We start from the raw sequence: 21,590 nt of genomic DNA, 5'->3' as shown, positions 1-21,590 counted from the left end.
GCCCGGGGACCAGCCTGGGGAGGGAAGAAGGCAGAGCCGCTGATAGGTGGCAATGACCCCGTTCTTCCTGCCAGTACTGGGCCAACAAGCTACCTTGATTCTGAAGACTCCGTGTGTGGCTGCTCAGAACGGATGAGCAGTCTGCACAAAGAAGGTTCCTGTTTAGCGTGGCACCTCTTATCTCCAGACCCTGAAACCCAATTCCCTGAGCACCGCTCAAACCCTACAGAGTCTGGAAAGCCATTACGTTTCACGTCACTGAAGGTTTAAATGGGCTCGGCCAAGAGCAGGTTCGACCCTCTCTAGTCTCAGAGCACTGTTTTGACTCGCTGTGTTCTTTCCAGCCGGTTATTTGCTTTCTCCGTGCCTGAGCCTTCTTCCCTTACACAAACTGGGGATGAGTGATGTTGGCCCACCTCGTAGCATTGCCAAGACAACAGGCAAGCTCATGCCCGTGACGTTGTTCCAGCCGCCCAGACGTCACCTACGTGTACTAGTTACATTGCGTGTTTTCTGTATTTTATGATGCTTTGACCATTGGAGCCTTGCTGATCCCGGAGAGCTTGCCCCTCCACAGCTAGTTCAGCCCGAGACAGCCCACACCGGCCACCTACCTCCTCGATCTAGCTCTCCCGGGTTCAGCCGCCACTCATGTCACGGTCAGAAGGTTTGCACCCCTCTAAAATTCATATGTTGAAACCCCAGCCCCCAGTACAATGGTACACAGAGGTGGGGGTCTTTGGGAAGCAATTCGGTCCTGAGGGCGAAGCCCAATGATGGGATGAGAAACCGCAGGGAGCTCTGGCGCCCCTGCCTCCAGGAGAGGACACTGCGAGCGCCTGCCACCCAGCACAGGGCGGTCCCCCGCCCCTGAGCACGGACTTCCAGCCTGCAGAACTGCGGGACACAGATGTTTGTTGTTGGTAAAGCACCCAGTCTCTGGTGTTCCCTCAAGCAGCCTGAACAGCCCGCGGCAAGTGCCCCGCCCTCATGCCACCCCAGGGTCCGCTACCAGGCAATGAGGGGCAGTCCCTACCTCTGGGAGGGCCCTGAAATTATCCAAACTCACCAATCCCCAGTGTGTCTATCCTGCTTTGTCCCTTTCTTTGCTGTGCAGAGCACTCTAAAGGCTTTTCCCATGCCCTTCCTTTGCCCCTCTGCCTCCAGACTCCGGTCCCTCCCCACGTGGCCCTGGGAGGTATGTCTATGTCGTGACTCCTGTTTCTAGAGCTCAGTGAGTAGGAACCTCCTTTGTGACCCTCATTCCCAAGTCTGTGTGTCTTCCCAGAGTTGATGAAAACAAATTCCAGGTCCACCTTCAACACGGCCCCCCTCCTCCGGTAACTCTCTGCCCCATTCCCTGCCAGGGCACTAGCCTGGCTGCATTACAAATTACTGCAAACTTGGCGATGTAGAACAATACACATTTATTCTTACACAGTTTTTTTGAGTCGGGTCCGGGCTTAGCCGGGTTCTCTGCTGCACGGACTGTCACAGGTCTGCAACTGAGGGGACGGCCAAGGCTGGGGCATCATCTCAGGGCTTGACTGGAGAAGGATCTGCTTCCCGGTTCACGTGCGGTCAGGGTTCAGTTCCTAGAGGGTGATCGGACTGAGGATCTCGGTGACTCAGTGCTTTTGGCTGGGGGTGGCCCTCGGTTCCTTGCCATATGGGCCTGTCCCCCCATGGCGGCTTGCTTCCTCAAACCAAGCTCAGAAGACCATACGGAGAATCAGATGGCAAGACAGAAGTCACTATCTCACGGAAGCTAATCACAGAAGTGACATCCCGTCACTTTGGCTGTGTTTCCTACGGTAAGAAGCACTCACCTCGTGCACGTTGATGAGGCCAAAGGATGTCGCTATAAACATACACCTTTCCACGCTCAGCCCCTTTTTCAAAGCTCACGTGAATACAAAAGGCCCCTCAGTTTTTGACGAAGAAGCATCAGGTCTCCCGTTTAACGACTGAGAGAAGCAATGTGCGTTACTCGGCCAAAGTAGACAGAGCCTAAGATGTTTAAATTTCTAAAAATAAAGTTACGTACAGCCCTCTGAGGTGTTCGCCAGTTAATATTTAGAACTGAGGATTTAAAAATAATCAGTATCCATGAAAAGCAGTCTCTCCCCCTTTTTTTCTTAATGCTTTTTTGAGCAGAAGTGTTTCATAGACTGAACTCTCTAATGAGGGAATATTTATATGACATACCAAAGCAGCTGTGAGTCCCATTTTATGAAACCCAAACCCAGATGGTCTTTTCTTTCCATTGTCTTATGTAATTTATATGAAAGCAGAACATGAAAAAAAATTCAAATGTAATTTCTTTTCCACCATTTACGCTTAATGGTCCTGTAATCACTTTCATGGCCTCAGTTTTTCTGCCGAGTCTCCAGAGGCTCTGTGGATTAGCTCATGGCACAGAGGTGCTCTCCGGCAATTGGAAATGCCCAGCAAGAGTGGAAATGTCTGTTATCATGAAACATGCATTTCCAATTTAGGTCATTCCACCATGTGTCCTCCGTAGAGAGTCCAAAATACTCTTCTAATTTGAATCAGCCCAGAGGGTATAAACTAAAAGAAAGACCCGTAGATGAATAAAATAAAATAAAATGACTGACCCTGAACTCAACACCTTAAAATGAGTTTTCTGGGGGAGAGTTCTATTTCGTTTGGTCATCTGCAGGGAAATGGAAGAGAGGATTGAGGGATGAAAGAGAGGGGAATACAAAAGGGCTCCGAGAGGTATCTAGGAATTTCCTTTTGCTTGAGAATTCCTGGAATATGACGAGGAGAGGGTTTAATTTTTCCACTTGGCTTAGTGACAGTTTCTGCCACCTTCCCAGACATTACCTTGACAACCAATTCATGCTACGTTCTTGAGAATTCGTTAGCAGGCTCAGAACAGAATAATAACACCCATTTAGTTATCCTCTGTTTAGAATTGTATTTGTACATGTTGGCTTCAAACACTCTGAAGGGCATTCGGAGCTCCGTGGACAGCATGAAATTGGACCATGTAATGTAGTATATTTCCCAGCACCTCATAAATTGTGCGGTATTCATATATTCACAGTATAGAGATACCTCGGATTCTCTTCAAAATTAAAAATTATTTTCCTCTCATTTCTCCTTGCGTCGCATTCCCCACATTCCCCGGCATGTGAGTGATGGGCCGAGGGAGAGCGGACTGAGTCCCTCCACCCAGGGGGGACCAGATACCAGGAGAGTTTCAGGGAGGGGGTGCGAGAGCCAGCAACTAGCAGACCTCAAAACTACAGGTAGGCACAGGTAGGAAGGTCTGAGGAGCCGAAAGAAAATTAATATCGGGGCGTCGGGCACCTGGGGTCTGGAAATTTCCACAGGCCAAAGAGAGCTAGCATGTGGACGGTTTTCTGAGCACAAAATTCTGTGGGAATTTAACCAAGGGCATTTAGAGCTTTGTATTTTCCTCTCTGTGCTTCTAAAACTAAATACAAAAGAAAAGGCGGGGGGTGGGAGGGCTTTCCGCATTTGCAGGCAGCAGCTAAGAAGCAACAAGAGAGTTAAAAAAAAAAACAACAACAACCATTTACACACCATTAAACTTCGAGTCCCTCATAACACCGTGAGGTTCTGTGACAGATGCTGAAAATATGTGCCGCACGATACGCCAGAGGACCTGATCAGGGCCTCCGACGTTGCCCTCTCTCCTAAGCTTATTTTTTCAGGGGATGGACCTGAAAAGGTCTCATATTTCCATCCACCGCGTCTGTCCTGCAGACAGGACCTTGATTTCCCTGCCAGCCCCACCCCCAACAGCAAAGAGAAGTCAAGGCAGCCGACCCTACCTAGGAGGCCTTGGGACGGCACCTGACACGCGCTGGTGGGGGTGGGGGTGGGGGGGCACGCTCAGTTTCCCCAGCCTCAGAAAGGGGTCCAACGAGGATTAGGAGATCAAAAGCGTCCTGTGACTACTTTCCCTACCTGCTCCCCATGCAAGGGGTCCGGGGCTCAGGGGACTGCGGATGGACATGGAAAGCCATGACTTCGAAGCAAACCTTTCACGGGCTTGGCCAACTGTCCGTCCAAAAAGTCAGAAGTCCCTGCCCCACTGTGATTGAAGTGTGCACGACCAATGCCCTCCCCCGCCGGGCTATTTCCTTAGCTGCCCCCACGCACTGCAGTTCCCGCTGTCAGCGCAGGGACACAGCCCATGACCAACTCACCGTTAGAAAGAAACTTAACTTCTTCTTTTTTTTTTTCTTTTTTTAAAATTTTTTATTTCTTTGACAGAGAGAAATCACAACTAGGCAGAGAGGCAGGCAGAGAGAGAGGAGGAAGCAGGCTCCCCGCCAAGCAGAGAGCCCGATGCGGGGCTCGATCCCAGGACCCTGGGACCATGACCTGAGCCGAAGGCAGAGGCTTTAACCCACTGAGCCACCCAGGCGCCCCGAAACTTAACTTCTTCTAATCAAAGAAGAAACGAGGACGTTTGGTGGGGGAATGATTTATATCTCATAGGCAGCTTCACATAGTTTTAGAGTTATATCAGTGACTAAAACCACACAGTAAATACCTCCAGATTCAGAGAACTCTTAATATTAAAAAAAAAAAAGAAAGAAAAGAAAAGAAATGGACCTTCAAATCTAAGAAACGTTTTGGACATTTCCCTAAAACACAATTGATTTTCATAACTCAATTACCCCAAAGAGAGCCTTAATGAGTACCACTGCTCTTCCTAAATGGAAATCATCCTGAATTTCAAGATCTTACGCACATAAAGGTATATTATCTGACCATTTTTTAAAATGTAAATAATGTCTCCTATGTCTCAGCAGTCTGCAATTCCCCCAGCAAACGCATTTGGGTAGCAAAAGCATATTTTCCCCATTAGAAATTTTGTCTTAAACGAAGCCTCACCCATAAAAGCAGAGATAAGCATCTCATTGGAGAACCCTGGGAGCTTCAAGTTCGAATTTTTATCATGCAGCTTCCTGCCATCTTTGCTGAAAATGTCTGGATCTCCGCATACAAAAGCACACTGCTCTCTGCTCGTCACGTTTTAAACTTTAATCTCTGCTATTAAAAAATTGCATTGTTGGCCTTTGGAAAGCTTCCATTGTCAAAAGGAAATATAATAACCCTTCCTGCAAAGAGGCCAGGTGTCCTGCAGTAACAAGCCTGGTGACAGAGCGGCGAGTTGTCTCTGACGGCTCTGCCTTGGTGATCTTGCCGGGGCTGCAGTCGAGACGTTAACAAGCTTGGGCTAGAGAGCGGCTGGGTCCCCCACACCGTCTCCCACAATGGAGCGGTGCTGCGGGGAAGCTGCTGGAAGACTTGGGAAATACAATAAGCTTGATCTCTCATGTGGGAAAATCCGTGGTGTTTAATAGCTTCATAAAGCGGCGTGCTTTTGTCTCCGTATATAAAGTCCCCAGTAAATTCTTACATTACCACCATTATAAAACGCAGCAACGGAAACGTTGAGCTGTGCTATGTGATCCCCAGTGGCAAAGGTTAGGAAGAACCAAAATTCATAATGACTTCCAAGAAAATACTATTAGAGTGTAATTTAAGGAGGCTTGGCGGCCATAATTTTCAGTGTGATGCAAAACGTGCTTTCGTGACACACACACCGCACCAAGACGGTAAGGCTTCTCCAGGAAAATTGACAAGAACCAAAAAGAAGAAAGGTCAGGAGGGAAATGAAGAGCGTAATCCTTTGCGACAATTGGCTCTGCGGCAGGAGTTCAAGAAAAGAGACCACATGTCGGTAGACAGGATTCTATGATAATGCGGAGGTTCTGCTCTCCGCTCCGAAAGGACACTGCTTTCCACCAACAGTCATGTCAGGCTGCACCTGGAGCCAGTGACTGGAGGCTGAGCCAAGCATTTCCTTGGAATCCCCACGGCTCCTGCTCATACATGGTGGGCTCTCATCTTGACCGGGAGCCCTGCCAGTCACTCAGACGTGTATGAGAGTAGGAACCCGGATTTTCCCCAGGTTTGAGGCCCCAGTTTGGGCGTGCGTATCGGTGTCACTGCGTGGTGAGGACGATCAGTGAGGAAGTGGGCACAGATTCTCTAACGGGACACTAAATGGAGCAAATGGTCCACCACCCACTAGCTTGGGCGGAGGGGTGTTCTGGATATCTAACTGCTCACCGTAACATACCATTAGCCAAAATGCATCCATCTTCTGGGAAAGAAAAGACTATAATAGACATATATATATAAATATAATATTGAATTAAAGACTCGATACATTCCACAAATGTGGGAAGGACATTTTATCCAATAGTCTTAGCACAGGGGTTAACAGGGTCTGTGAAGCCCCAAATGGCAAATATTTGGGGCTTCACAGGCCGACGATCTCTGTCTCAGCTTCTCGACTCTGCTGTTGTACACACAAAAACAAATGGCATGGCTGTATTCCAATAAAATTTTATTTACACAAACAGGTGGTGAGCTGAATTTGGCCAGTGGGCCATGGTTTGCCAGCACCTGGTCGAGAACAGCCCTGCCCAATAGGAATATAATGGGATCCACATAGGTAGTGTTAAATTTATACTGTAATAACGTTGTGTGGTGACAGATGGTGACCACACTAATTGTGCTGAGCCCTGAGTCACGTACAGAATTGTTGAATCGGTATGCTGTCCACCTGAAACTAATATAACACGGCGTGTCGACTACGATAATAAAGAAATATAATTTTAAAAATGTAAAAGAAACACTTAAAAGCAATGAATGAAATCAATTTCAAGAATATATTTTATTTAACCCTATATATCAAAAACTGCCGGCAGCCACCTAGTCCCCTGGGAGCACACCGAGGGGGACCCTGTCAGCGGAACGGGCACGGCCCTGGAAGATGCCAAGGAGGTCGTAATGAGACTTGCAGGTGGAAGGGTAAGGGGCTGCCCCCCTCCCCAAGCCATTCCAGGAGGACCAGGTTCCTTTCCAAATCCGAGGGAGAGCGCTCCCTGGAATAATCTCTTAGGACTCCCAGCAAGAGGGGCGTGAAACATGCCGTCCTGTGTAGTAGAACACCTCCTTAGCTCCTAGACCCACCCGGGGTCACGGGGGTGGAGAGAGGAGCCCTCCGTGGGGAGAGGTGGTTTGTGCAGAGCGGGGAGGAGCGGCTCCCGATGCCATTGGAGGGAGGATCCCACCTGTGCAGGCCAGCCCCAGATCCATTGGCATTAGGACTTTAAGCTTACCCCGAGGAAGGGGCAAAGAGGTGTGCCTATCAGAGGGACGACATCCGCGGAACCTTTGGCTGGAGCCAGAAAGTGCTGGGTCTGGCAAGTGACTGCCCGCAGAGGCGGCGAGAACCACAGCCTTCATCTCGGGCTGCAGGCAATGAGACCTCTGCACGGCCTGGCCCAGCGCTGCCTTAAAAACACATAGGATCTGGTCAGTCCACGCAAGGCCATCGAAATCCCTGCAAGTGAAGGAAGTCGCGACATTAGCTTGAACAGAATATTCAAGAGCCTGCTGCCCAGGAAGGGGGCCGTGTGCTGGTGAGCAGTTACCACGAAGAGTAAAAGAATTTGATCTGTATCCTGTGGGTCCAAACTCCTCCAACAAAAGGGTCTCCATCCGTAGGATTTTCACAGGAAGACAGGAAATTGGAGGTCTGCTATAATTATAAAGGCTTGAGAAACCAAAACCATTATGGAGAAAATTTTCCATATAAATGAAAGCTGTGGCCTGACCCACGAGACAATTTCAGCTTGAATTACTGTTGAGAAAAAGAGAAGGAGCCCCTGACATCAGAAGCTGGCAGGCATCCCCAGCCAGGCCTGGGTGTTCTCTCCTCGAACAGGAACTGTTTCACAGAACATCAACATCAGACAAGGCCACCGTGTGACCATGATGAAGACAACAAGAGCAACAAGAACAAGACTCCTCCGTAAACATGTTGGATCACAAACAAAACCCGGACACAGTCCAAGCCACAAATTAGAAAGCCTCCCCCTCCACGGCGACTAGGAGCGATTGCTGCATTTTTTTTTTTTTTTTTTATCAATTACTGCCTTGGCCTTGTTCTCCTCTTCGCTCCTCCTAGTTGAGATTTATTGCAATACACAAGCCCAGAATTAGCCCTTTGGCTTCCTGAGATCGTGCCATCCAGAGCAAAGTCTCACTTCCTTACACCCTCCCCAGGGTCACCCAATAGAAGTTCAAATCCTGCATTGGGGAACTAAGGCATCAGCACCCAAGAAAAGAAATAATGAAGGATTTACGTGGCCACAGTATCCATGGCAATGACTCAGTCACTGCTACCTGAGGCAGGGGAGTCGGGAGCTGGGTAACCAGCGTCTCCTGAACTGCACACCCAGTGCACATTATCTACCTTGATCCTCAGGACCACTCGTGAGGTGGACATGTTGTCCATTTCATGTCCATTTCATCCTACGTAACTGGACATCCACTTGCCTCAGGGCCAACACGACGTGGCAGGGCTGGAACTGCGTCCCAGACTCAGTTGGCTGGGAGCCCCATGGCTCCGGGAGTTTCCATGGCTCAGAGTAGGTGACTCCCATCAGCCCATGTGACAGAAGTAGGGTGATGGTCGGGGGGACAAAGGCATGAAGGGAGAGAAGTCCAGATAACTGTGGGAGAATGTCTCAGGCACTGTGTTTGGTTTCAAACAACAGAAACTCAAGTTTAGTGACGCCTGGGTGGCTCAGTTGGTGAAGCGTCTGCCTTTAGCTCCGGTCACAAGATCAAATCCCACATTAGGTTCCCTGCTCAGCAGGGAGTCTGCTTCTCCCTCTCCTTCGGCCTGCGGCTCCCCCTGCTTGTGCTCTCTCTTTCTCTCTCTGACAAATAAATAAATAAACTCTAAAAAAAAAAAAGAAAAGAAATTCAGCTCTGGGGATCTTAAAGAGAAGATGAATGTATTCAGAAGTTTACAGTATGGGTGAGAGACTCAACGCGAAGGCTCTAGAAACAGGGCCAGAAAACCCGGGGGATGCGAGGTTAGGAAACAGGAAGAGTTTGGGAACTGAGGGCAAGCCTGCTTGTCATTCAAGACCCCTCAGCTCAGGAAGCCCGGGCCAGGCTGCCCAGAGGGCTCTAAGGGTATGGAATGTAGTCACTGCCCTCGAGGGCCTCGCAAGCTCCCAGGGGAGCCATAATCTTGTCAGGACAACAACAAAAGCAGTAGTGGGGTAACAGCACCCACAAAATGCTAATGGAAGTAACAAAGAAGTAACAATTAGTTCCACAAGAGGGGTGCGGGAGAGCTTTATGGAAGTGTCCCTATTGCCTGAGAATGTTCTATTTCCTCACCTTTTGGTATCTCAATTCCCAAACCAGATCAGGGAGCATAATTTCTAATCTCGTCACTGGAAAGAGCCCCTAGCATGGTGTGGGGAGCGAGGCAGTGCCCAGGGTGACGGGCTGCTCTCCCTGGGCCAGCCCACCGCCCAGCACCTGCCTGACACGCGAGCCACGGAAGTCAGCAGCGCTGGGCACAAGCCGCAGTATCGCTCCTTCACTGCTGGCTTAGGCACACTATGGACAAAAGAAAGAGCTGCCATCGTGAACCACCGGCATTTCACGCATTTTATTTAATTCCCCGATTAATACAAGGCAAACTCGCTCTCTTCAAGCTCACTCATTTCGTTGCCAATAGCTACATCCTTCAGTAGTTTAACGAAATTTCATGGAATTGTTTTATCTACCTCAAGAAACTAGGGCCTTTGGAGCTTTGCCTGTGAGAGGATTTCATCAGTACAGTTTAATCACTGAAATCGTAATGTCCTTATTTTAAATTCTTTAAACTCGTCCGGGAAGTTCCTTTTGGAAACCAGATCCTCTGGGCTGTTTCATGGACTATTATTACCTTCACTTTTGCCAAAGTTCAAGCCCTCACAAGTCAGTTGGTGAGAAGGGTGATTCTCCACAGAGAGTCAGCGCCTCCCGACCGTGAGTGTGTGTGTGTGGGAGGGGGGAGTTCGCATCCCTTGGGGGGCTTTTCCTTGACACATATGTCCCCAAGAAATTCTCATTCCCCTGCTTTGAGCGGGGTGTCTTGCCAGAGTAAATTCCTGTTGCTTTGAGGGGGGGGTGTGCATATTCCCGCAAAGAATAGTGGGAACTGTTGGTTTAGGGACAGAAGCCAACTTGCACCTGGACCAGATACCTGACGTCCACACCTTGATGGCGTGCTTGCGACATCCTACTTTAGGGTTAGTCTGATGGATGGTGAGAACATCACCCCACCCCCACCCCCAAACAGCGCTGACGACACACAGGCAAAATCCTTCATTCTCACAACAGCATCCTGCCTCTGCCCCCATAAATAAAATCTAGTTATTTTAATTTTCTTGAGAGTAGTGGCAACCCCTAGCATATCAGCATCTTCTCTATAGACACTTTTTAAAATCAATACTCTGCTCTGTAATAAAATTAATGAAATAGTTCCTATCCTTGTCATCTTTATTTTTTATTAACCTTCCTTTTGGACACTTTATGGTCATTGTTCTCCTTTTTGTTCTTTTTTTTAAAGATTTTATTTATTTATTTGACAGCGATCACAAGTAGGCAGAGAGGCAGGCGGAGAGAGGGGGGAAGCAGACTCCCCTCTGAGCAGAGAGCCCCATGCAGGGCTCGATCCCAGGACCCTGAGATCATGACTTGAGCCGAAGGCAGGGGCTTTAACCCACTGAGCCACCCAGGTGCCCCCATTGTTCTCCTTTTTAGTATTCATCATGGACTCAGCCTTCCATAGACACAACTTTCTGGTAAAAACAAATATTTAATAGACCGTTTGTTTTTCCCTCCAGGAGAATATGAAATCCAATACTCACAAAATGCTCTTTTAATGGAAAATAGAATTAGAAGCCCAAATCCGGGCATTAAGTATGTATACTAAGGACTTCTATACGTGTCCTAGTAGTTGGTTTCCAGGCTACTTTAGTGATAGAGCTAGAACAATTTTTCTATTTATGGTCATGACTTCCTATGTTTATTTCCAATATAACGCTAATACTAATAAACCTCTTCTAAAACTTTTGTCTGCATCTCAACGATTCATCCTTATTTTTGGTACAATGTAATGAGTCAAACGGTTAACTCCTTTCCCACACTGTCATCATATCCCTTCTCTCTAGAATTCTCCACATGTCTTTTGGACCGCTCTTTTGTAATCTCTCTTTTAACTTATATGTATCTATTGGGAATTATAGTATCTACCTCACTGGGTTGTTTTCAAGACTCAATGAGATGATATAAGTGAAGTTTTGGGGGAAATTGTCTTTTTTCAATGAGTGTAGTGATATATAAAAGCAATCAAACAGCTTTCACAGAAGTTAAACTGGGAGGAAGACATATTCTAGTTGAAGTTAAATACTTTTGAATCTACTCATGGCCGGTCCTGTATGTCATCCTTTTTCTCTCTCCTTCTATGTGTGTATCAAGCTTGAAACCCATAATGAGATGTGAGACCTGGCACGTTGAAACACACTGTACTTCAAGAACACATGTTTTAAACAAATCAAGCTCTGTGTCTTTGCGATAGGTAGACAAACTAAACTCTGAAGTCATTTTCAGTCATAACCATCTGTGATCGTAGGATTGTAGGTTTGCCTCTTTGCCTCTTTCTTGAGACGCTAATACCACTTTGCTTAAAAATTTTATTTTCAGGAGGAGACCACAAGAAAAGGAAGGAGCAAAAGATAGTAGCCTAGGAAGTCAAGGCGACATCTTGGAAAGAAAAGTGGAGAGGTCTCCTTTGTGTGCATAGGTAGCAATGAGATGTCGCATCAATGCCTTCTTTAGCCTGGATTTTATTTGAGAATATTTTTAACTCTATGTTTTAAAAGATATGGAGTCAGTGTAATAAACCACATTGAAATAATGAAAAAAAAAACCCACACGATCATCTCTCTTGATGCAAAAAAAGCATTTGACAAAATTCAACACACTTTTATGAGAAAAACATTCAAAAAACTAGGAATAAAAGAAAATAATTTCAACATAATAAAGACCAGATGTGAAACACTCACAGCGAACATCATACTCAAAGACTGAAAACTTTTCCTCTAAGATCAGAAACAAGCAGAGGTACCTACTTTTACCACTTATTTTTTTTTAAGATTGTATTTATTTGTTTGTTTGTTTGCATGAGAGAGAAAGAGAGAGAGCACAAGAGGAAGGAGGAGCAGAGGGAGAGGGAGAAGCAGTCTCCCTGCTGAGCAGGAAGTCCAACGCGGACTGGATCCCAGGACCGTGGGTTCACGACCTGAGCTGAAAGCTGATGCTTAACCAACTGAGCCACCCAGGTGCCCCTCATTTGTACTACTTCTATTCAACATAGTACTGGAAGTCCTAGCCAGAGATCAAGTAAGAAAAAGAGATAAAAGACAAATTGGGTAAGAACAACACTATCTCTGTTTGTAGATTACATGATCTTTTGTATATATAGAAAATCCTAAACATTCCTTGAAAAGTTGGTAGAACTAATAAATGAATTCAGCAAAGTTGTCTGATACAAAATCAACATGCAAAAATCAGTTGCACTTTTATACACTAACGATGAACAACCTGAAAAGGAAATTAGAAAAATAATTCCATTTACAATAGCATCAAGAAGAATAAAATTCTTAGGAATAGACTTAATCAAGGAACTGAAAGATTTTTACACTGAAAACTACAAGACAATGCACGAAGAAATTAAGGAAGACACAAATAATTGGTGAGACATTCCTGTGTTCATGGATTGAAAGACTTAACATTGTTAAGATGGCTACACTTAGCGATCTGCAGATTCAAAGCAATCCCTATCAAAATCCCCAATTTTTTTGAAGAAATAGAAAAATCTATCCTAAAATTAATACAGAATCTCAAGGGACCCCAAATTGCCAAAACAGTCTTGAAAAAGAGGAACAGATTTAGAAACATCATACTTCTTGACTTCAAAATGTATTACCTAAGCTACAGAAATCAAAACAGTGTGGTGCAGGCATAAAGGCAGAAGGATAGACAAACGGAATAGAATAGAAAGCCCAGAAATAAACCTTTGCATAGACAGTCCAGTGATTTTTTTTTAAAAGCGTGGCAAGACCATTCAATGGAAGGAAAGACAGTCTTTTCAACCAATGGTGTTGGGAAAATTGGATATCCACATGAAAAGAATGAAGTTAAGCCCTCATATCATATACAAAAATTAACTCAAAATGGATCAAAGATTTATAAACATAAGAGCTAAGACTATAAAGCTCTTAGAAGAAAACACGAGAGGACACCTTCATGGCACTAGATTCGGCCATGCTTTTTTGGATGTGACACTGAAAAAAGAAAAAGGAAAAACAGACAAATCAGACTACATCAAAATTCAAAACGTTTGTTTCAAAGTCCACCATCAACGGAGTGAAAAGCCAACCCATAGGATTGGAGAAAATATTTGTAATCATCCACCTGATAAAGGGTTAATATCTACAATATATGAAGGATTCCAACAAGTCAACAACCAAAAAACCCAATTAAAAATGAGCAAAGGACTAGGGTAGACATTTCTCCAAAAATATAAAAATGGCCAACAAGCATATGAAAAGATGCTCAACATCACTAATCATTAGGGACATGCCAATCAAAACCACAGTGAGATACCATTTCCCACCCATTAGGATGGCCATTATGAAAAAAAAATAGAAAATAAGAATTGTTGGCAACCCAGAGAAATTGGAACCCTTGTGCATTGCTGGTGGGAATGTAAAATGGTGCAGCTGCTGCGGACAGCAATATGGCTGTTCCTCCAAAAAGTAAAAATAGAATGACCATGTGTTCCAGCAAGTCCACTTCTTGGTGTGTCCTCAGAAGAACTGAAAGCAGGGACTTGAATACCCATTTGTACGCCTATGTTTATAGCAGCATTATTCATAATAGCTAAAAGGTAGAGGCAGCAGAAATACCTATTGACGGACATATGGATAAAGAAAGTGTGATCTGTACACTCAGTGGGATGTGATTCACCCTTAAAAAAGGAAGGAAATTGGGGCGCCTGGGTGACTCAGTGGGTTAAGCCTCTTCCTTCGGCTCAGGTCATGATCTCAGGGTCCTGGGATCGAGCCCCGCATCGGGCTCTCTGCTCAGCAGGGAGCCTGCTTCCCTTCCTCTCTCTGCCTGTCTCTCTGCCTACTTGTGATCTGTCAAATAAATAAAATCTCTAAAAAAAAAATGGGAAGGAAATTCTCACATCTGCTACAACAGGGGTGAACCTTAATGACATAATGCTGAGTGAAATAAACCAGTCACCAAAGGACAAATACTGTGTGGTTCCACTTGGGATGACACACCTGGAGTCGTCACTTTCACAGAGACAGAAAGTAGAATGGGGGTTGTCAGTAGAATGAGAAATTAGTGCACTTAATGGGTACAGTCTCAGTTTGGAAAGATGAAAAAAGTTCTGGAGATGGATGATAGTGACGGTCACACAACAATGTGAAAATATTCTATGCCACTGCGGTGTGCACCTCAAAATGATAAATTTTGGGTTATATATATTTCACCCCAATAAAGATATGGAATTAATGATTTCTACCATTGGAGATGCTCTTGAAATATAAGCCAATATGCGGAACTACTAAAAACACTGTCCTTTCACATACATCTTGACCAAATACAGAAATAACACGTCTTCAATCTGGGCAGATTTACAGAATGATCTGACCAAGACTTCTTCAAACTCCTGCAAGCTGATACACACATTAAGTGTGTATATGATTCTGAAGTCCATGGTTTAAGCCAGATTCTCAAAGGACTAGGACACCATAACATTTAAGGATGCTTGAAAGCATTGAGACATTTCGCTGTGACTAAAATGTAATCTCTAAGCTGATAGCAGAACTCACATGGAGGTGAGGAATCAGGTGAAGAGAGTATGAGAGCAGACCCCAAGGCAAAACAAGCCAACATGGCATCTCTTGGTTCCCACACTAATCTTTAGTCCTGGTCCCAAAGGTCTGCTGTGTATGGAAACGCAAGCACAGAACCCTGGCTTCATACTGAACCCATGTGTATATAATTAGGATATATTTGCTGGGAAAAGACCCCGTTGTTTTAGTTTTTATTTCATTTGCCTGATTATAATTAGTTTTAGCTTATTATTGAGTGGTTATGGCATAGATTTTTCACATTGCTTCTTGATGAAGAGAACACATAAAACTCTTATCATGAGAACTTCTTGGTATTTGTTTGAAAGTCTTTGATTTTCAAACTGTCTTCTGCTAAGACTGTGAGATGATATTTAGAAGTACACGGGGAGGGAAGGAATAGCCGAGCTAGGTCTCCAGACTCCCAACACATCTCCAAGCAATGTAGTTTTGCTTCTCTCTGTCTTACACATGTGGATTTCACTGGAAAATATTATTAACGTTTCTGAATTCTACAAACCCCATCAAATATCAAGTCTGTATTAGTCAGTAGGAACTAGATTATGCCACAGTAACAAACAGCCCCCACCTCTCGGTGCTCCACCCAACAAAAATACCATTCTTTTTTTATATTACCTGACCAACTTAAGTTTGCATGGGTTTGTGCTCACTGAGGTCACTCAGGAAACGAGGCTGAGGAAGAGGCCATCTGGATATTCTTCTGTAATAAATAAGATACACAAAGGGTGAATGCTAAATTAAATACGAACTCTTAAACATATCTTCTCATTTTCTTCACTGATGCAAGTCATCGGACTACACCTGCCTGAGAGCGATTAGAGGAGTGACATTCCATGGCATGCCAGGAAAGAGAGGAGAATATTTGTGATAGCATGAGAAACCTCCATAACATCTGTATTACTTACAACCGTGTGAAAAAATTTAAAAAGATTTTGTTTATTTATTTGAGAGAGAGAGAGAGAAAGCACAAGCTAGGGGGAGAGGGAGAGGGAGAAGCAGACTCCCTGCTTGAGCAGAGAACCAGATGCGGGGCTTGATCCCAGGACGCTGGATCATGACCTGAACAGAAGGCAGACGCTGAACCGACCAAGCCACCCAGGCACCCCCATGTGAGAAATGTGTTATAAAATGATTAATAGGAGTTTACCTAAAAGTTCTCTTTGGGTTTACGTAATCTCAGGGGAAGGGGAAAATCCATATCCTGACTTTTCCTACAAAATATTATTTTATTTTATGTTATGAAAAAGAAAGGCTAAGTCCAACTAATCATATTTATGAGTACGTTTTGATGTAAAGCGCATTCCACATTAGTGATAACCTTGTACCAGTCAGCATAACCCAATCAGAAGGCTGCTATAATTTGTTGAATTCATCTCCCTGAATACGATAAAGCAGCTGAGCCACCAATAAAGGGACTCACCCTTCCACCTTGCACTCCACTGACTGGGCAGGAGGAGGAAACAGACCAATGAGAGGACAGAACCTGTGTGGAAGGGCGGGGCCTGTGAAGAAGAAACCCCACCCCTATACCCCCTTCACTGGATAGATAGGAGTGGGGGTGGGGCACGGACAGGAGGAAAAAGGCTGCCGCCCAGGACGCTGGTATGGCCATATTACATGCACCATATTCCCATGCCTCCCTGAGACCCAGTTCTCCTTCTCTGGCTTTTCTCAGACAAGAAAGAGAAGGGCAGACCCTCATGACCCCACCGTGGAACACGAGAGGAGATTACTAGCACAACACTGTAAGCCGCATCCTAAAGGAAAGAGTGACTCATCTGTTAAAGAATCCTATCATGGAGCCAAAGTGGGAGCCAAGTAATAGGCTTCTTCCCCACGCCCACCTCCCTTTTAAGTGCTTTTTGTGCTAACAGCATAATTTGGCGGAAACACGACATGTTCGGTTGGTCTTGTGAGTACCTAAATAGCCTGCCTTTAAATGACTCCAGGTAGTACCTAGTATGATGCCAAGTACTGGCCGTGGTGGGTAGCACTTAAATGCGGCAGGCTGAATGTTCCTATTAGCCTCGACTCCTTCCCACAGTCCTCTAGGAGGCCGCTCCCTACCTGTGCCCCCCCATTCTATTGTAGATGGCATTTCTCTGACTTGCAAATGGTTGACTCAGCTTCCCATTAAAGACAGTGAATTAGAATACACATGTGTGCCTCTTCCCCTTCCTGAAATCCCGTCCTTAACTCCCATGACTGTAAATACATTTCAAAACAAAAGGCAGAAACCCAGGACAACAAAGAAAAAGAGAGGAGATAATAGGAACAAAATTTCAGCAGCTGGTGAGCAGATGGATATGCTAATTGATTTCGCAGACCCAGGAAAGTGGGAACCTAACTCCGCAATGGAGAAAGCCAAGGGGAAAACCGGTATTACAGAACCCCCCAAAGGCTCGGGAATTGATTGACTCAGATACTGCTGCGGAAAAAAAAAAGTGTAAATGCGGAGCTAATGATAGAAGGGTCAGTGGCATGTTTATTTCAGAAACAGTTTAACTTTGCGATTCACGGAACAAGTAAGGATTTGATGTCCACCAAACTCAGAACAAAAAATATATGCTTATGCTTGGGCGAGACAGAGAACTTCTAGATGGGAAACACCAGGTTAAGGTGGTACTTCTCAGGTTGGGGTGACTGTGCCCCACAGGGGACATTTGGGAATTCGGGGAGATGTTTCTGTTTATCACACTGTGCAGGGGGGTCGATGTTAAGGGCATCCGCTGGGTAGCAATCAAGGATTTATTAAACATCCTACATGGCCCCAGCTCAGCCTCCATGACAAAGAATTGTCCCACCCCAAATGTTGATGGAGCCAAGGTTGAGAAACTCCAGGTTAGGGCAAGGAGTCCACATTGGAAAGAACGAAATCAATAAACACATGTATTCTAAATCCCGAGGCACCAACGCTAACTTTCTCCCTGTTTCCCACACTCAACTCCTGATTCTGGTAGCGGTGCACGCTCCTGCTCGGGAGGGGTACGGGCACTGTCTCAGAGAAATCTCACCCATCTGAGAGGAAGACATCTGAAGATACTGACCTCAGAAGGTTCCAGTCCAAAGGGGCAGTCATCACCCCAGAAAGAAGCCCGTCGCCAGCCATTCCACCCGTGTGCTCAGAGCTTCGTGCTGTCCCAGTGTCCCACTCAGACACACACAGCCAAGGACGGCCAGATTTTGAGGGAAGCCGCGTGCAACATAAGAGGGAAGAAAAAGCGGTGTGGAACAAAAGAGGCCATGTGAGGGGGTAAGCAAGTTCAAGGATGTTCGCGTCCTTGGAAAAAACCAGATGGGATCACGTGCACGAAACAAGGACAGATGTTTTGAAAAAGGACCACTCAGAGGATAAGCACCATGGCCCTTGGAAATTACAATATAGCAGCTGAAATCAAAGGCTTGAAGTACTGGAAGGGAAATTGAGCGGATCTGCCACAAAATTGCCTTAAAAGACGAGGTTACAGAACATGGGAGAAGAAAGACATGATAAAAGGGAGGGGGAGGGGACACAGCAATGTCCAGAGAGACAAAGGGAAGAAACAGGAGCAAGGTCCACACAAAGGACCAGGAATATGAACAGCATTAAACTTCTCAGCCCCAACGCTAGAGGATGAGAGCGGCCAGAGCGATGCCTTCGAATTTCTGAGGGTAAAGGACCCGCGGCACCAACTTCCACATTACGGTAATGCTGTCAGTCAAAGGTAAAGACATTTTCTGCCACGCAGTGTCTCAAAAAATGATTTCCCATGCGTCCATTCTCAGGAACCAACCAAGGGACACACTGAACCACAGAGAGGAAAACCATCAGAAAGGAGGCAGAGGAAACAAGGGCATTGGAAGCCAGGGTCCAGGGGAACCTGAAGATTCTGGGGAAGGGAGACCCCGGGATGGTGGAGAGACAACGGCAGGCGGAAGCTCTAGGAGAGATTTTCCTAAGATTAACTGGACAGAGTTCCTGAGAGTGCTGGAAAGCGGTAAAAGGAGAGATTTAAATCCAAGGGAGTGCTTGCAAAAGCATCTGACACGTGCAGAGAAAACCAAGCCAACCAGGAAAATAAAAAGGTTATTTCTGCCTCCAGAGCGAGCCATTTCGGGTGGGGCGGCATTACCTCGTCACAGTCATGCGGACTCTGAATCCTGGTCTGACCCAAGTTCAGCAGGACTGGATTTCCAGGATCGGAGGCGGGAGGCGGCGTGTGGGCGGCAGAGGAAAGCAAGGAGGTCGGCATGGAGGTGGTCGCGCGGAGAGCTCAGTCCTTGCCCTCCAAAATGGAAGCCAATAGGTAATGCAGAAATCAAAACATGAAGAAGTAGCAATATAAACACGAAACCTAGAGGCATGCGGAGCGATTTCCAAGCAGTTAAGGTCGTTGCCTTGGGAGCAGGAAATAAGAAGTGAGGGGGGACCGGTCGCGGAGTGCTGCTTTTCTGATCAAGCCCGTGGAACTGTGTAACTTCTTAAACTGTGTGTATGCATAACTCGCAGAAAAATCATAGCTAGATCTTAAGGGAAAGGCATTTGGTGTGCATTTGGTGCCTGAGCCTGTGCTGAACTATTTGGGGACCCCAGTGATGAATAACGGAGTAGTCCCAAAACGTCCCGGGGGAGGTAAGACACGCAAATAAATAGCCACAAGTGTGATGAACCATAAAGAGGGGAAGAATTACTTCCTCCTTGGGATCAGAGCTTGATAGTAGGGGTGTCTGGGGCAGCTTTGTGGAGGAGCTGGGAAGGGGCGGTTGGACCTTCTCCAGCTGGGGTGAAGATAAAGGGAAGGGATGCAGAGAGGGGCAAAGACGGCTGCCGGCGGGCACTCACACTTGGTAATGAGAGAGCTGTCCTTGCCCTTCAATATTCCGAGGCCGCACCCATCTGAAGTTTCCCACCAGCGAGTTGGACTGTCATCTAAATGCTTTCAATATGGCGATCTGAACCGAGTTTGTGGGTTTGGGACTGAGTTTGTGATTTTCAAACAGGCCATCCGGAAACCAAGAAATGAATGCTGCGGGAGAATCAACAAACATCCCAGTTGAAACCTTGACCTCTGCAGATCAAAGGTGAAGGCAGGTCAGGCTCCTGGTGACTTCATTATATACATAGAAGATTCCAGTCCTAAGACCCTGCCAAACGCAGAACCGACACAAACGCTAAATTCATCTTAACCTCCTCGAGACCTTCTCTCAATGAGGTAATTTTCCTTTTTCTTTATTTCTTTCCTTCTTTCTTTTCTTTTTCTTTTTTTTTTTTTTTTGGTAAATCATCCTTTCTCCTGAAATCATAAGTTTCCCTGGAAATCACATTTCATCAAATTCATGGTCGTCTTTTTCACATGACACAGATTACGGATCCCAGGCACCCGAGAACTTGGAGAATTCTAAAGGTTGTTATCGCTGTCCTGTGTGTTGACGCTGAAATTACAGGGAATGGAAAAGTGATAGTAACAAAAGCTAAAGACAAACAAACAGCCCTCCTTTCTATATTTTGTCGAGATAAATGTGCACCTGTTCCTTATAATAAAAGTAACACGAGCGTTGGAACAAACACTATGCACTAGGAGAGCATAGAAAGGGTAGACAGAGAAGGCTCGTGACCAACGTTCCAGAGCCCAGCGAGAATGACAGCACGTGACGTATGTCCCAGGCACTTCTGCATCCATGTGCATATGTTTTTACAACAAAATTGGAATCCCTTAATATATTCTGTTTGGCGAGCCACTTTTCCCCCAGACCAAACATTTTCCCTGTCAGTCCACTCCTGGTTTATCGACAAAGAAAATACGTAACAGGGCCACTACTCTTCAGTGAGCAAATCTTAAAAATTTCGCCGCATTCGTCTGATGGCTGAATCTTTCACTCCACAGAAAAGGGCAAGATGATGTTGTGATGGCAACGTTTCTCGGCTGGAAATCAGAAGAGTTCACTTTTACCTCCGGGTCCGCCTGCCTGGGCGCTAAGTGAAGGCTTGGAAGAGCATCTCGGAAAGCAGCTTTGGGAAAGGGGAGAAGGTCAGCCTTGGAGTCACGGGTGTAGACCTTTAAGCTCGCCCTTTACTAGCCAGGAACCCCCGTGCCAGGCACTTAAGTGTCGCTAAGTGTCACTGTCCTCCTCAGGATAAAGGGACAGGAACGAATTGCCTTGAACAGGCTGTTCTGGGGGCGTTTGTGGCCCGGGCCCGAATTTGAAGACCGCAGATGAGCCAGACCATCGGGGAAGGACTTGCTAGGTGGACTCTGGGACCCTGGCTCATGGCCGGCCACCTGCCTGCACGCGGGAATGGGGAGCGGGCACTGAGAGAAGGGAGCAGCCCGTAGAGAGAGGGTCACGAGGCTGCCCTGGTCCCCTTTGGGAGAGCAGCAAGCAGGCTTCCTCTGCCTGCTGCAGGGGTAGAAGCCAGCCTCAGGGACTCTGATCCTGCCCCTGTCCCAGCATCTGGGCCACAGAGACTGGTGCCTGATGCTTGCCTGGGCAAGTTCAAAGGTGAGCAGTCGAGGCTGCGGTGGCTGGCACATACTACACCTCGGGCGCCTGGCGGGGAGAGGGGCTAAGTTTTCCCCGGGGCTGAGCCGGTGATGCTGAAGGTGGCCCCCCAGAGCCGACCGCCCAAGGACCCGCCTCCCAGGATGACAAGTCCCCTCTGCAGGGCAGCTGTGAGGGAAGGAAAGAGAGGATGGCTGGAGTGAGGAAGCTGGGGGAAGCCTG

The 21,590-nt window shown here is 46.4% G+C and overlaps 1 long non-coding RNA gene across 1 annotated transcript; it reads left to right on the top strand.

Annotated features, from left to right (window-relative positions):
• Positions 1–19,097: 19,097 nt before the first annotated feature.
• LOC123934815 lies at positions 19,098–20,870 on the top strand. Its single transcript, XR_006816833.1, has 3 exons — positions 19,098–19,174; positions 19,869–20,080; positions 20,753–20,870. It is a non-coding gene; the product is annotated as an uncharacterized LOC123934815 (long non-coding RNA).
• The last annotated feature ends 720 nt before the right edge of the window (positions 20,871–21,590 follow it).

The sequence above is a fragment of the Meles meles genome, chromosome X, assembly GCF_922984935.1.
Source record: "Meles meles chromosome X, mMelMel3.1 paternal haplotype, whole genome shotgun sequence".
NCBI classification, from domain to species: Eukaryota; Metazoa; Chordata; class Mammalia; order Carnivora; family Mustelidae; genus Meles; species Meles meles.
The sequence above is the reverse complement of the archived record's forward strand: the minus strand, read 5'-3'. Positions and strand labels throughout refer to the sequence as shown.